Genomic DNA, 6,339 nt, shown 5'->3' on the forward strand with positions numbered 1-6,339 from the left:
AAATTAAAACGTCCCGAAAAGTACACCAATTCGCCTTGCTTCCATATGCTAGATCCTTGCAAACAACCAACAGTATCTTGGATATAGAAACTTGGGGATCCCATAACTTATACATTAGTATTGTGAGGCCATGTGGCATACCAGGACCAAGGCCACCTATAGCATACACTGTAACCGTGTACATTTGACTTTGCTTGTGGAAAGTCACCATACATATTGAGTAAAGAAACTTATCTGATACGTAAAGAACGTTAATTGAAATACGTTACAATTTTACTCCTTATCAAGGTGCAGATAGCAGAAGTCCATGTAAACAGTAAGCAATGTGGTTGTATAATAGTTATATAAGCAGAAACAGCCATATATATATATTATTTATTTATTTATTTATTTATTTATTTTGAGATGGAGTCTCACTCTGTTGCCCAGGCTGGAGTGCAATGGCTCAATCTCAACTCACTGCAACCTCCACCTCCTGGGTTCAAGTGGTTCTCCTGCCTCAGCCTCCCAAGTAGCTGGGATTACAGGCATGCACCACCACGCCCAGCTAATTTGTGTATTTTTAGTAGAGACCGGGTTTCACCATGTTGGTCAGGCTGGTCTCGAACTCCTTACCCCAAGTGATCCGCCCACCTCAGCCTCCCAAAGTGCTGGAATTACAGGCGTGAGCCACCATGCTTGGCTGCCTTTTTGTTTGTTTGTTTTTGAAACAGTGTCTTACTGTGTCACCCAGGCTGGAGTGCAGTGGCACAGTCTCAACTCACTGCAACCTCTGCCTCCTGGGTTCCAGTGATTCTCATGCCTCAACCTCTTGAGTAGCTGGGATTACAGGCATGCACCATCACGTCCAGCTAGTTTTTGTATTTTTAGTAGAGACGGGGTTTTGCCATGTTGGCTAGGCTGGTCTCAAACTCCTGACCTTAAGTGATCCACCCACCTCGGCCTCCCAAAGTGTTGGGATTACAGGTGTGAGCCACTGTGCTCAGCACTCCTTGAATTCTTTTAATAATGTTTTGCATGTTAATGAAAGTAAGCTTATTTAGGTTTAACTGGGTTAAAATATGACACTTTTTTCTATCACAAAATACTTAACAAGATCTGTATTTCATTATTCATCAAAAAATTGTCACAATTGACTGGGCACAGTGGCTCACACCTGTAATCCCAGCACTTTGGGAGGCTGAGGCAGCTGGACCACTTGAGCCCAGGAGTTGGAGACCAGCATGGTCAACATTGTGAACCATCTCCAGAAAAAATACAAAACTTAGCCAGGTGTGGTAGCTAATTTTTGACAGTTATAGTCCCAGTGGGGATCCATATTGGGGATGGCTTGCTGACCGATAGGGAATTTGTCCTTTTGTTCAGCTGTCATTCTATCATTTACTTGACTAAGATACCAGGTGTCTCCAAACTCTTGGGTTGCAGCTAAAGCCACATTTTTTTCATTAAAGGCCAGGGTTTGATTTAATAGTATGACATCTCTCCAACTGAGGTCAAAGGTTTGCCCTAGGCCCTGTAGGACATCTATGTACTTATCAGGATCATCTGAAAGCTTCCCCAGGTCTACCTTGATCTGCTTTAAATGAGAGAGGGAGAAGGGGACCTGTACCCAGGTTGGGCCAAATTCCCCTCCCCCTACAGCTTGAAGGGGATATAACCGATAGCCTGGGGGGTTTTGTGGTCCTTTGGAGATTTCTTTGCTTGTTTCCTTCTGGGTGGGAGAGATTTTTTTTTTTTTTTTTTTTTGAGATGGAGTCTCGCTCTGTCGCCCAGGCTGGAGTGCAGTGGCCGGATCTCAGCTCACTGCAAGCTCCGCCTCCCGGGTTCACGCCATTCTCCTGCCTCAGCCTCCCGAGTAGCTGGGACTACAGGCACCTGCCACCGCGCCCAGCTAGTTTTTTGTATTTTTTTAGTAGAGATGGGGTTTCACCATGTTAGCCAGATGGTCTCGATCTCCTGACCTCGTGATCCGCCCGCCTCGGCCTCCCAAAGTGCTGGGATTACAGGCTTGAGCCACCGCGCCCAGCCGGTGGGAGAGATTAAAGGAGGCTTATCATTAATAGGAAGGGGAGCTATAGGGAGGCTAGGATATGGGGGTAAGCTGAGAGGTCCTCCTGTGGGATGTAAATTGCAAGCTTTGCATAGTTGTGGAGTCTCCTTCAATGAAAAGAAAGCTTGGACATAAGGTATTTTACGCCACTTGCCTTCCTTCTTACAGAAAAGGTCAAGCTGCAGGATAGTATTGTAATTTATACTTCCCTCAAGTAGCCATTTTTCCCCATCAGAGAGAGAAAATATTGGGGTCAAGCCGTAGTGCAGAAAAAATGAGCCGCCTCTTTTTCAGGATTTGTGGGTCAAATTGGTCCCAATGGCTTAGGATGCATTTCAAGGGTTAGCCTGTTGGTGCCTGAGTGTTTCCCATCTGAAAGACAAAACCGCCCATGGTTTTGGTTTGTTTCTACCCCCACCCAAGAACCTGCAACAGTCCCTGGACCCTGCTGATTGGAATAGTTGTGCTCACCGATGCAGCAGCAGAAACACTAGTTTTCCTCCAAGACCACAAGGAGGACCAAGGAAAGTAGGATTTAGTGGCCTTACTGACACATTCTCAAAAACCTGCACCCTTGCCTGTCCTCCTAGACCACAAAGAGGACTGAGAAAAATCGGATTTAGTGGCCCTTACAAACGCATTCTCAAAAGCCTGTTAGAGTCCTAAGCATTCTCCTGTTAGTATTGGGACTTTACCCCTGTCCTATAAAGATGTTATGCCCCAAAAATGAACTGGAGGGCCATACCCTGAGGGAGGGAAGGGATCTCCAGGGTTGGAAGAGTGACACCTTTTGTCCTCACTTGAATAGGAAGGATATCATTTCTGAAGCTCCCCATATCGTAGCCTCAGGAAGATACGTTTTTAGGCCTACTAGTCTGAGGAGGGATCCTAAAATTCCAGATAGTCCTGCCCCCCAGAAGGGGCTCTGGGCAAAAATTATGTCTTTCTGAATGGTGAGCCCAGGTTCCTAAAGAAGGGAACAGAGTCCTGAGGTTTATGCTAGAAATCATCATTATAGGAGAAACTAGAAAAGCACCAGAGACAGGGAGTGGTTTTTAGAAGCAGGACTAGCCTCAGAGAAGAGAGGTGAGAGGAAGTTTGTCTGACAGGCATTAGGACCCAGGAGGCAAGGGGCAGGATAGATAGGATAGATGGGCGAGTCTCGCTTGGCAACAGGACTTTGAGGGTTCTGCTCATGGCCGCAGGGTCAACCAACTTGTTGTTGGGACCCTGGAGCTGAATGCCTTTCCTCTCTGTCAACCCTCAGCTCAGCCCAGAAGTACAGGAAAAGCGGAATCTGGTTCCAGGCAAACCAACACTCCCAACTCTGAAGAGTCAAGGGTTGTTAAAGAGCCCTTTCCCAGAAAGCCTGACACCCATGTCTTTAGTCTGGCGGCTGCACTAGTCGCTTTTAACTGACAGTTGCCCGGTATTTAGCCTCTAAATTCTAAGGAAAAATAGGACAGAATAGCAAGCAAAAGGGGTCCAATGGTACTCACCGCTTGGTGATAGTCCCATCTGGGTCACCAAAATGTGTCCAGTATTCCTTCCTTCCAATGGGTTCTTGATCTTGCTGACTTCAAGAATGAAGCTGCAGACCCTCGCAGTGAGTGTTACAGCTCTTAAAGATGGTGTGTCCAGAGTTTATTCCTTCAGATGTTAAGATGTGTCTGGAGTTTCTTCCTTCCAGTGGGTTCATGGTCTCGCTGACTTCAGGAGTGAAGCTGCAGACCTTCACAGTGAGTGTTACAGCTCCTAAAGGTGGCCTCTTAAAGGTGGTGTGTCCAGAGTTGTTTGTTCCTCCCAGTGGGTTCTTGGTCTTGCTGACTTCAGGAATAAAGCTGCAGACCCTCGAGGTGAGTATTACAGCTCATAAAGGTAGTGCTGACCCACAGAGTGCGCAGCAGCAAGAAGCAGTGAAGAGCGAAAGAACAAAGTTTCTACAGCATGGGAGGGTACCCCAGCGGGTTGCTGCTGCTGGCTGGAGTGACCAGCTTTTATTACCTTATTTGTCCCCACCCACATCCTGCTGATTGGTCCATTTTACAGAGTGCTGATTGGTGCATTTACAAACCTTTAACTAGACACAAAGCGCTGATTGGTGCATTTTTACAGAGTGCTGATTGGTGCACTTACAATCCTTTAGCTAGACACGGAGTGCTGATTGGTGCATTTACAATCCTTTAGCTAGACAGAAAAGTTCTCCAAATCCCCACTCAACCCAGGAAATCCAGCTGGCTTCACCTTTCACTATTATCCCAATTTTATAGATTTATGTATTCATTCATTCAGGAAATACTTATTGAACATCTGCTGTCTGTCAGGCACTGTTCCATGCTGGGACTACAGCAGTAAATGAAACACAAAAATCCTTGCCTCTATGGAGCTTATATTCTAGACAAACAATAAATAAAATTTACATAATGTTATATAAGAGATAAGTACTGTGGAGAAAAACTAAGTATTGAAGGAGAATAGGGTTTTCTTTTTTTGTTTGTTTGTTTGTTTTGAGACGGAGTCTCGCTCTGTCACCCAGGCTGGAGTGCAGTGGCCAGATCTCAGCTCACTGCAAGCTCCGCCTCCCGGGTTCCCGCCATTCTCCTGCCTCAGCCTCCCGAGTAGCTGGGACCACAGGCGCCGCCACCTCGCCCGGCTAATTTTTTGTTTTTAGTAGAGACGGGGTTTCGCCGTGTTAGCCAGGATGGTTTCAATCTCCTGACCTAGTGATCCGCCCGTCTCGGCCTCCCAAAGTGCTGGGATTACAGGCTTGAGCCACCGCGCCCGGCCGAGAATAGGGTTTTCAGAATAGAAATGGAGGTAGCAATGATTGTAAGAGATGATAGCATTTAAGTAAAATCATACAGGAAGATGAGGAAATTGAGGCTAAAAGAATTATAACTTGTTTTGTGCAAGGTCACAGAGCTAATAAAGCTAATAAAATTACAGCTGAACAAGGCAGCCGCCTGGAACCTTGATGCATCATTTTATAAAAATCTGTTGAATACTATTAAGAGGTTTTAGGATTGGTCAAAATCAAGCTACATCTGTTCTTTCAGATAGCTCTGAGAAGTATTAGAGTGTGCACATTAATCCAGAAATGGAAGTAAAACATGACATTTGTATTTATTTTTATTTCAGGCCAAAGAATTCCAAAAAACAAAAAAGATTCCTAGGAGTGTTTGGTGGAAATACTTCAAAAAGATCATAATTATCGCCGTTGCAATGTTCCTTTCAATTATTATCATTCTTTTAAGTACAAATGTAATACCAACATGACCCTTTTTCTCCCCATCCTCAACAGGCACCAATAAATGGCTGTATGTAACTATAGATTTCTACAACCAACAGTTATGAGATCATTCTGTAGTGGTAGTAAGATTGGAGGAAAAGGAGGTTGGAAGTATTTTCTTGTCTCTTAACTCTTGTCACTGTACCTCTCCCATTTCTGTAATGTCAACAGGCTACTTAACCTGTGCACCTTTTCCTCATCTATAAAATGGGGCTGTAAAAAAATCTGTAAAATATTAAAATAGTAATATTTAATGAATAGAGTTATGTCTCCCACATACTAAATGCTATTTACATGTTAAGGGTTAATAGGAAAAGATAATTGCATTTGTGGCATTGATTAAATTATTGTAATCTTTCTGCTTACCCAGAAGTGAAATGACCTTGACCTTAAAATCAGATTTTAGAAATGAGAATTTTAACATCAGTACAGTTCAGAGGTACACATTCACCTCTTCTACAGTTTTTTCATTTGAAATGAAAATTCAAACTCTTGTGTCTTATACTATGTATTTCCTTGTGTAAGGATTAAAAAACTAGTAAGTCATATCATTTTCTCTAAAAAATCATAGGTCCTCTCCTCCTATCTTACCATCATAACAGCCTTTAAAAAAATACGCTTACTCCGGTAACCTCATCTTATTAAGATTTCAAATAACTAAAGCATCCAACTTTATTTTGCAGTTAGTAACAAGGCGTCATGAGTTCTGTTTCGAGGTCTGAAGTCTGTTTTATAAGTCCCTTAGTGATTCCTGGAGAATAGAAATCCTGACTTCAGGATAACTCATTTTAATTCTGGTAATGATCAAATATCAGCATTTTAAATAGTCACCAAGCTCATTATTCCTCCAATGCAATACCACCTTTCCATTCACAAAACATTTTTTAAAGCATCTTAAATGTTAGAAACTTTGGAGTTTCTGTAGTTTAGACTCAGGAAAAAATAGGCGATATGTTGAATGCTTACTCTGATGCAATGTACTAAGTATCTTGGAAGAGGG

This window comes from Macaca thibetana, chromosome 5 (assembly GCF_024542745.1).
Source record: "Macaca thibetana thibetana isolate TM-01 chromosome 5, ASM2454274v1, whole genome shotgun sequence".
Classification (NCBI taxonomy): Eukaryota; Metazoa; Chordata; class Mammalia; order Primates; family Cercopithecidae; genus Macaca; species Macaca thibetana.